This window comes from Syngnathus floridae, chromosome 1 (genome assembly GCF_059516105.1).
Source record: "Syngnathus floridae isolate MCC-2025c chromosome 1, RoL_Sflo_1.0, whole genome shotgun sequence".
NCBI classification, from domain to species: domain Eukaryota; kingdom Metazoa; phylum Chordata; class Actinopteri; order Syngnathiformes; family Syngnathidae; genus Syngnathus; species Syngnathus floridae.
Window position 1 is genome coordinate 28,088,219 of NC_142413.1, and position 10,763 is coordinate 28,098,981.

Here is a 10,763-nt window from a genome sequence, read left to right on the forward strand (position 1 = left end):
GTTCTCTGGTCTGAAAGGAGGAGGAGGAGCCTCCCTCCTCCTCCTTTCAGACCAGAGAAAAGCTGATGGTAGAAATGGGTCACTATCAAAGCAGAGTAGCAGATCTGGAGTCAGCGCTGAAGCAACAAGGACAGGTAAGCTCATCAATGAGCACACCTTTTTCTCAGACAAAATAGCTACATTCTTCAGTCACTCATTCGTCTGGCATTACTGGACCAACCCCCCCCCCGAATGTGGCTGGGAAAATGCGGAGAAAAGCAAATGTCATTTTCCAGTCAACCAAAGAATTTGTGGATGAAAATGACACAACATTCCAAAGCTGTCCACGCGTTTGTCTCTTCTAGAATGTCAAGTGGGTGGAGGAGAAGCAGCTGCTGCGTCAGAGCAATCAGCAGTTGGCCGAAAAGGTGACGGAAAGAAAGGCGCTGGGCGGAGTCGCTTGGCGTCACACCCGTCGGGAAGCCCCGCAGATGAGGTCTGACTGTCTTTTCAGGTCAGGCGGATGGAGGCGGAAGAAGCGCGTCTGAAAGAGCACATCCAGGATATCCGAGACCAAAACGAACTGCTTGAGTTCCGCATCCTGGAGCTGGAGGTGGGAAGACTCGCACAAGCGTGTTGAGGCCAGAGATGTGACGGACGGACGGACGGACGGATGCATGCCTCTGCCTTTCAGGAGAGGGAGTGGCGCTCCCCCGTCTTGAAGTTTCTGCAAGTCCGTTTCCCAGACGGCCTCAGCCCTTTGCAGATCTACTGCGAGGCCGAGGGCGTGAGCGTACGTAAGGCGTCCCTCGCAACCCTAACCTTAACCCGAGGTCCCAGAACACCTTACATTGCTCCTTGCGCCTTTCCCCCGGACATCAACATCAGTGATCTGATGAAGAAGCTGGACATCCTGGGCTATAACGCCGTAAGTGTATGTCGAACTCCTTATGTTCGCACTCCACGAGACTCGGCGGCTCAAATGTGACTTTTGGAAGGCTTTGCGCTGAAAGAAGCTTGTTGACGCTGTGCCTTTGGGCTCTTCGATGTTCTGCAAGCAGAAGGGCTACCTGGATGAAGAGTTGGACTTCAGGAAGTGTTCCATGGACCAGGCTCATAAGGTAAGCCTCCCTCAAATCTCCCGCCGGACCACTGATGGACGAGGATTGCGGCCCAGAGGATCCTGGAGCTGGAGGCCATGTTGTACGAGGCGCTACCGCAGCGGGACTGCCCCGCCACGGACGGCGAAAAAGCCAGCCACGCTGGCGTGAATGACGTGCTGACGGCGGATCAGAGAGAAGAGCTTAGGAGCGCCGTGGACCAATGGAAGCGAGCCCTGATGTGCGAGTTGAGGGAGCGCGACGCTTGCATCCTCCAAGAGAGAATGGATCTGCTGCACAGCGCGCAACAGGTAAGGGCCCAAAGCCAGCCCGGCACTTACTTGCACGCTTACAAAGAGCTGAAAGAATTCATTGAAGCTCAGAAGAGACAAATCAAACAATTGGAGGAGAAGTTTCTGTTTCTCTTTCTATTCTTCTCCTTGGCCTTCATTCTGTGGCCCTAACACCAGCTGGTGAGTGAGCTCCATCGGCACCGCACTCGACACCTCCGATACACTGCCAGCCGGTCTCAGACGTTGGCAGACGCTCCGATGCCAACGTAAACCCCCCGCCACGGTGACAGAGGCACCGCGTCACACCGGCGCTCATCCAATCAGAAGGCAGGAAAAGCAAATTCACATGCAGGGCACTTTTGAACCAGAAAAGAGCGCCACAAAAAACGGTTGTTGCCCCAAACGCGCACTAAAAAGGGTCAGAATAACAAGAGTCCCACTGGCCAGCCGGGGCCACCCGTCCAGCTGTTTCTTCAGCTGTTGTGCGTGTTGGCTTCACTTGAGTTCAATTTGGTATTTTGGTCAAAAGCGCATGTGGTGAAATTCCACAAAGTAGGATGGGCAAACACATTTCTTTAAACTATGAGTGTCAATTGGGCTCTCGAAATGGCAGGGAAAAGATGCACAGCAAAACGAAAATACGTAGATGAACACAGGACGTTTTAATCAGAGTGGGAAAGTTTCTATTTTTTGTTGAACGTGATGGCAAACCATTCTGCCTGATATGTCAGACCTCAGCGCATTTCAAAGATTCAAATCTTCAGCGCCATGCACTTCAGCTCACTCCATGCTAACATTGATCAGGCGTCGAACCCGCAACATCATGCTTAAGAGGTGGCCATGCTAACCAGTGCGCCATTATGTCAACGCATAATAACTAAGTCTACTGATCAAAACAGCGGTTACTATATGACGTCGCTACGTCGTGGTCACGTGACGCAGACAAGACGTCAATGGACGTGGGCAGAGTTAACTTGTTTAAAAGGGAGTGGGCAGAAGAAATATTTAATTTATTTAAATCTATTTTGAGTGCACACCATTATGCCAATGCATAACAACTGTAAATCTACTAAACAAACCAGCGGTTGCTATATGACATCTGCCACGTCGTGGTCACGTGACATACGTGACGTCGATGGGCGTAACTTTCGCCAGAATTCAAATCCGCGGGGAGAGTTAACTTGTTTAAAAGAGAGTGGGCAGAAGAATTATTTAATTTATTTAAATCTATTTGGTGTGTGCGCCATTATTTCAATGCATAACAACTGTAAGTCTACTAAACAAAACAGCGGTTGCTATATGACGTTTGCCACGTCGTGGTCACGTGACGCGGACGTGACGTCGACGCCTACTTTACATCCCACCGATCACAGGACCCCTCGGCTGCATAACCGTGCCCCCTTCCCAACCAATCGGATTTGCTATACGCGAAAACGACGCCAATGGAAAGAGCTTCCGCCCAAATTTAAATCCGTGGGCGTGGCTCGCAGCAGGAAGTAGGAAAATGGCGGCGATGTTGACAAAGACACAGCGGATGGTAACATACGACTAACAAGAGAAATATTTTTATTTTCTGCTTGCAACTGGACCGTCCAGAGCGTACACGGTAAGTACAACTCATCGTTTTTAAAAAGAAGTACTTTTGTTGCCCTGAAAAGCGAGTGAGCGTGGCGTTTGTGGGGGACGTCGAATTTCGACGATTCTTTCTGGTCAACGGTTGTAAATGATTGTGTTGATTAAAAAAGAAAACTTGATGTAACTCTACTTTTAACTGCCGTTTCAGCTAGATTTGGAATTGCATCACATCCAATTTTGCCTAGAGCGTACACGGTAAGTAACACTCGTTGTGTTTAAGGAGATTTACGTTTGTAATAGCAGAAGTGTAGCCGCGTTGCGTTGTACGTGTGAATGTTGGTCCAGGCGAAATGTTAATGTTTAATTTCATTCCTTTAGGTTCCACGGTGTTTGTTGGCTGCAAGTTTTCCACTGCAAGAAGAGGCTCATATCATTGACCAGGAGCGAGCTACAATGGTGAGTAGCCATAACATTTATGTTAAACACTTCCTATTTCATGTCTAACAGTACTTGATTTAACAAATAACCATAAATAAATACAGTGTGGGCACTGAAGTTAACATATGTGATTATACTGCCTAATCTGTCACCGAGTAGATTGTTGCAAAGTAATATAAGATCCAAAGTTGTAATTCAGAATAGTTTTCAAAAGAAGGCCATTAGAATTATATACAAGTCTGATTACCCTGAACAAGCTATTAATTAAATCACAAATTCTTCAATTCAAAGATTTGGTAGATTATCAGACAAATAATGTCTAACAGTAATTGATTTAACACATCACGATAAGTAGATTGAGTGTGGGCACTCTCAAGTTAACATATGTGATTATACTGCCTAATCTGTTACAGAGTATGTTGTTGCCAAGTAATGTAGAATAGATCCAAAGTAGTAATCCAGAATAGTTTTGAAGAGGCCATTAGAATGATAAACAAATCTGATTACCTTGAACATAATAACAAGCTAAGTGTTTAATATGTCCTATGAAGTCAAAATTGGGCACCATCATATGGTGAAATTTGGAATTGCATCACATCCAATTTTGCCTGGGAACAAACAGATTACATAAATCTTAGTTTTGAATAAGCCACTCCTTCTCAAACAAGTAAACTCTGCCCATTTTGCGCAGTAGATGTTCTTTTAATATCTAGTATTTATACAAAGTCATAATTTAAATTGCTTTCAACCTTCATTCATCGGTTCAACCAACATTACTCGCTCTTATTACCAACTTGTATTGATTTAACTAAGCGTTTAATACTTCCTATCAGGTCTCAAATCGAGATTTGGCAAAATACAATTTCAGCAAATCCAATTTTGCCAGGGAACAAAAATAGATTAAATAAACTAAATAAGTCCTCTTCCCATTAAATAAATCAGAAAAGTCTGTCTTGTAACCAGTCCTCTTCAAACAAGTAAAGTCTGCCCATTTTGTGCCGTAGATTTTGTGTCTATGCCTAGTATTTAAACAAAATCATAATTTAAACGACTTCTTTCCTTCATTCACTTTGGAAATTTGGAATTGCAGCAAATCGAATTTTGCCAGGGAACAAAAATAGATCAATTAAACTAAATAAGTCTTCTTCCCATTAAATAAATTAAAAAAGTCTGTCTTGTAACCAGTCCTTTTCAAACAAGTAAAGTCTGCCCATTTTGTGCCGTCGATTTTGTGTTTATGCCTAGTATTTATACAAAATCATAATTTAAAGGACTTCATTCCTTCATTCACTTTGGAAATTTGGAATTGCAGCACATCAAATTTTGCCTGGGAAGAAAAGTAGATTAAATAAATTTAATAAGTCTTACTACTTCCCATTAAATAAATTAAATACGTCTTACTTGTTTCCACTCCTTTTCAAAACAGTAGTTTAAAACGAGGGCCCTTCACTCAATCTTTAACCTCAACCCCGCACGTTGTGTTGTATCTGTGAATGTTGGTTGTGGCCAAATGATAGTTTTCTTTCATTCGTTTAGGTTCCAAGAAAACTTGATGTAACTCTACTTTTAACTGCCGTTTCAGATAAGCGGGTATTACGTCGCAGTCATGTGCCGCGGATATGACGTAATTGCCCGAACCTCCGCCAAAATTCAAATCTGTTGGCGCGATGGCCGTGAGCCACTGAGCAGCGACGATTATCAACGGAAATATCTTTATTTTCTGCTTGCAACTGGACCGTCTAGAGCGTACACGGTAAGTAACACTCATTGTGTTTAAGGAGATTTACGTTTGTAATAGCAGAAGTGTAGCCGCGTTGCGTTGTACGTGTGAAAATTGGTCGAGGCGAAATGTTAATGTTTAATTTCATTCCTTTAGGTTCCACGGTGTTTGTTGGCTGCAAGTTTTCCACTGCAAGAAGAGGCTCGTATCATTGACCAGGAGCGAGCTACAATGGTGAGTAGCCATAACATTTATGTTAAACACTTCCTATTTCATGTCTAACAGTACTTGATTTAACAAATAACCATAAATAAATACGGTGTGGGCACTGAAGTTAACATATGTGATTATACTGCCTAATCTGTCACCGAGTAGATTGTTGCAAAGTAATATAAGATCCAAAGTTGTAATTCAGAATAGTTTTCAAAAAAAGGCCATTAGAATTATATACAAGTCTGATTACCCTGAACATAACAACAAGCTATTAATTAAATCACAAATTCTTCAATTCAAAGATTTGGTAGATTATCAGACAAATAATGTCTAACAGTAATTGATTTAACACATCACGATAAGTAGATTGAGTGTGGACACTCTCAAGTTAACATATATGATTATACTGCCTAATCTGTTACAGAGTATGTTGTTGCCAAGTAATGTAGAATAGATCCAAAGTAGTAATCCAGAATAGTTTTGAAGAGGCCATTAGAATAATAAACAAATCTGATTACCTTGAACATAATAACAAGCTAAGTGTTTAATATGTCCTATGAAGTCAAAATTGGGCACCATCATGTGGTGAAATTTGGAATTGCATCACATCCAATTTTGCCTGGGAACAAACAGATTAAATAAATCTTAGTTTTGAATAAGCCACTCCTTCTCAAACAAGTAAACTCTGCCCATTTCGCGCAGTAGATGTTCTGTTAATATCTAGTATTTATACAAAGTCATAATTTAAATTGCTTTCAACCTTCATTCATCGGTTCAACCAACATTACTCGCTCTTATTACCAACTTGTATTGATTTAACTAAGCGTTTAATACTTCCTATCAGGTCTCAAGGCAAGATTTGGCAAAATACAATTTCAGCAAATCCAATTTTGCCAGGGAACAAAAATAGATTAAATAAACTAAATAAGTCTTCTTCCCATTAAATAAATCAGAAAAGTCTGTCTTGTAACCAGTCCTCTTCAAACAAGTAAAGTCTGCCCATTTTGTGCCGTAGATTTTGTGTCTATGCCTAGTATTTAAACAAAATCATAATTTAAACGACTTCTTTCCTTCATTCACTTTGGAAATTTGGAATTGCAGCAAATCGAATTTTGCCAGGGAACAAAAATAGATCAATTAAACTAAATAAGTCTTCTTCCCATTAAATAAATTAAAAAAGTCTGTCTTGTAACCAGTCCTTTTCAAACAAGTAAAGTCTGCCCATTTTGTGCCGTCGATTTTGTGTTAATGCCTAGTATTTATACAAAATCATAATTTAAAGGACTTCATTCCTTCATTCACTTTGGAAATTTGGAATTGCAGCACATCAAATTTTGCCTGGGAAGAAAAGTAGATTAAATAAATTTAATAAGTCTTACTACTTCCCATTAAATAAATTAAATACGTCTTACTTGTTCCCACTCCTTTTCAAAAAAGTAGTTTAAAACGAGGTCCCTTCACTCAACCTTTAACCCTATTTATTCACCTTCTAGGCTAAGTGTTAAAGGCTAAATGTTAAAGGCTAAGTGTTAAAGGCTAAGTGCCAGAGGCTAGGCGCCAGAGGCGAGTTTTTGTGGGCTGAAGTTTTAGTGGGGTTAGTGTGAATACAATCCAAAAGAATACAACAGAATACAATACAATAGAATATAATACATAGATTAAATTCAATAGCTCTTACTACTTCCCATTAAATAAATTAAATACGTCTTACTTGTTCCCAATCCTTTTCAAAAAAGTAGTTTAAAACGAGGGCCCTTCACTCAACCTTTAACCTCAACCCCGCACGTCACATTGTGTTGTATCTGTGAATGTTGGTTGTGGCCAAATGATAGTTTTCTTTCATTCGTTTAGGTTCCACGGTGTTTGTTGGCTATGTTTTCCACTGTCAGAAGGATGAAAATACAAAGTACAACGCTTGGACGTGGGCGAAGACGTCACTGGTGAGTCCTTCCTTCCTATTTATTTACCTTCTAGATGCTAGAGGCTAAGTGTTAGAGGCTAAGTGTTAGAGGCTAAGTGTTAGAGGCTAAGTGTTAAAGGCAACACAATACGAACAACACAACACAATACGAATAACTCAACACAATATGAACAACACAATATGAACAAAACAACACAATACGAACAACACAACACATTACGAACAACACAACACAATACGAACAACACAACGATACTGCACTGAACAACACGATACCGCACTGAGAAACACGATACCGCACTGAACAACACGATACCGCACTGAACAACACCATGCCGCACTGAACACCATGCCACACTGAACAACACCATCCCGCACTGAACAACACCATGCCGCACTAAATAACACCATGCCGCACTGAACAACACCATGCCTCACTGAACGACACCATGCCGCACTGAAAGACACCATGCCGCACTGAACGACACCATGCCGCACTGAAAGACACCATCCCGCACTGAACACCATGCCGCACTGAACAACACCATCCTGCACTGAACAACACCATCCCGCACTGAACAACACCATGCCGCACTGAACAACATTATGCCGCACTGAACATTATGCCGCACTGAACAACACCATGCCGCACTGAACAACACCATGCCGCACTGAACAACACCATGCCGCACTGAACAACACCATGCCGCACTGAACAACGCCATGCCGCACTGAACAACACCATGCCGCACTGAACAACACCATGCCGCACTGAACAACATTATGCCGCACTGAACAACACCATGCCGCACTGAACAACACCATCCTGCACTGAACAACACCATTCCGCATTGAACACCATGCCGCACTGAACAACACCATCCCGCACTGAACAACACCATCCCGCACTGAACAACACCATGCCGCACTGAACAACATTATGCCGCACTGAACAACATTATGCCGCACTGAACAACACCATGCCGCACTGAACAACACCATGCCGCACTGAACAACACCATGCCGCACTGAACAACATTATAACGCACTGAACAACACCATCCCGCACTGAACAACACCATGCCGCACTAAACAACATTATGCCGCACTGAACAACATTATGCCGAAATGAACAACACCATGCCGCACTGAACAACACCATGCCGCACTGAACAACACCATGCCGCACTGAACAACACCATGCCGCACTGAACAACACGATCCCGCATTGAACACCATCCCGCACTGAACAACACCATGCCGCACTGAACAACACCATGCCGCACTGAACAACACCATGCCGCACTGAACAACACCATGCCGCACTGAACAACACCATTCCGCACTGAACAACACCATGCCGCACTGAACAACATTATGCTGCACTGAACAACACCATGCCGCACTGAACAACACCATGCCGCACTGAAAAACATTATGCCGCACTGAACAACACCATGCCGCACTGAACAACACCATCCCGAACTGAACAACACCATGCCGCATTGAACAACACCATGCCGCACTGAACAACACCATCCTGCACTGAACAACACCATCCCGCACTGAACAACACCATGCCGCACTGAACAACACCATGCCGCACTGAACAACACCATGCCTCAATGAACAACACCATCCCGCACTGAACAACATTATGCCGCACTGAACAACATTATGCCGCACTGAACAACATTATGCCGCACTGAACAACATTATGCCGCACTGAACAACATTATGCCGCACTGAACAACATTATGCCGCACTGAACAACACCATGCCGCACTGAACAACACCATGCCGCACTGAACAACACCATGCCGCACTGAACAACACCATGCCGCACTGAACAACACGATCCCGCATTGAACAACACCATGCCGCACTGAACAACACCATCCTGCACTGAACAACACCATCCCGCACTGAACAACACCATGCCGCACTGAACAACATTATGCCGCACTGAACAACATTATGCCGCACTGAACAACACCATGCCGCACTGAACAACACCATGCCGCACTGAACAACACCATGCCGCAATGAACAACACCATCCCGCAATGAACAACACCATCCCGCACTGAACAACACCATGCCGCATTGAACAACACCATCCTGCACTGAGCAACACCATCCTGCACTGAACAACACCATGCCGCACTGAACAACACCATTTCGCACTGAACAACACCATGCCGCACTGAACAACACCATGCCGCACTGAACAACATTATGCCGCACTGAACAACATTATGTCGCACTGAACAACACCATGCCGCACTGAACAACACCATGCTGCACTGAACAACATTATGCCGCACTGAAAAACACCATGCCGCACTGAACAACACCATCCCGCACTGAACAACACCATGCCGCATTGAACAACACCATGCCGCACTGAACAACACCATGCTGCACTGAACAACATTATGCTGCACTGAACAACACGATCCTGCATTGAACAACACCATGCCGCACTGAACAACACCATCCTGCACTGAACAACACCATCCTGCACTGAACAACACCACCCCGCACTGAACAACACGATCCCGCATTGAACAACACCATCCCGCACTGAACAACACCATGCCGCACTGAACAACACCATTCCGCACTGAACAACACCATGCCGCACTGAACAACACCATGCCGCACTGAACAACACCATGCCGCACTGAACAACACCATGCCGCACTGAACAACACCATGCCGCACTGAACAACACCATGCCGCACTGAACAACACCATCCCGCACTGAACAACACCATGCCGCATTGAACAACACCATGCCGCACTGAACAACACCATCCCGCACTGAACAACACCATCCCGCACTGAACAACACCATGCCGCATTGAACAACACCATGCCGCACTGAACAACACCATCCCGCACTGAACAACACCATGCCGCACTGAACAACATTATGGCGCACTGGACAACATTATGCCGCACTGAACAACACCATGCCGCACTGAACAACACCATGCCGCACTGAACAACACCATGCCGCACTGAACAACACCATGCCGCACTGAACAACATTATGCCGCACTGAACAACACCATGCCGCACTGAACAACACCATGCCGCACTGAACAACACGATCCCGCATTGAACAACACCATCCTGCACTGAACAACACCATGCCGCACTGAACAACACCATGCCGCACTGAACAGCACCATTCCGCACTGAACAACACCATGCCGCACTGAACAACACCATCCTGCACTGAACAACACCATCCCGCACTGAACAACACCATGCCGCATTGAACAACACCATGCCGCACTGAACAACACCATCCTGCACTGAACAACACCATGCCGCACTGAACAACACCATGCCGCACTGAACAACATTATGCCGCACTGACGCATTGAACAACACCATGCCGCACTGAACAACACCATCCTGCACTGAACAACACCATCCCGCACTGAACAACACTATGCCGCATTGAACAACACCATGCCGCACTGAACAACACCATCCCGCACTGAACAACAC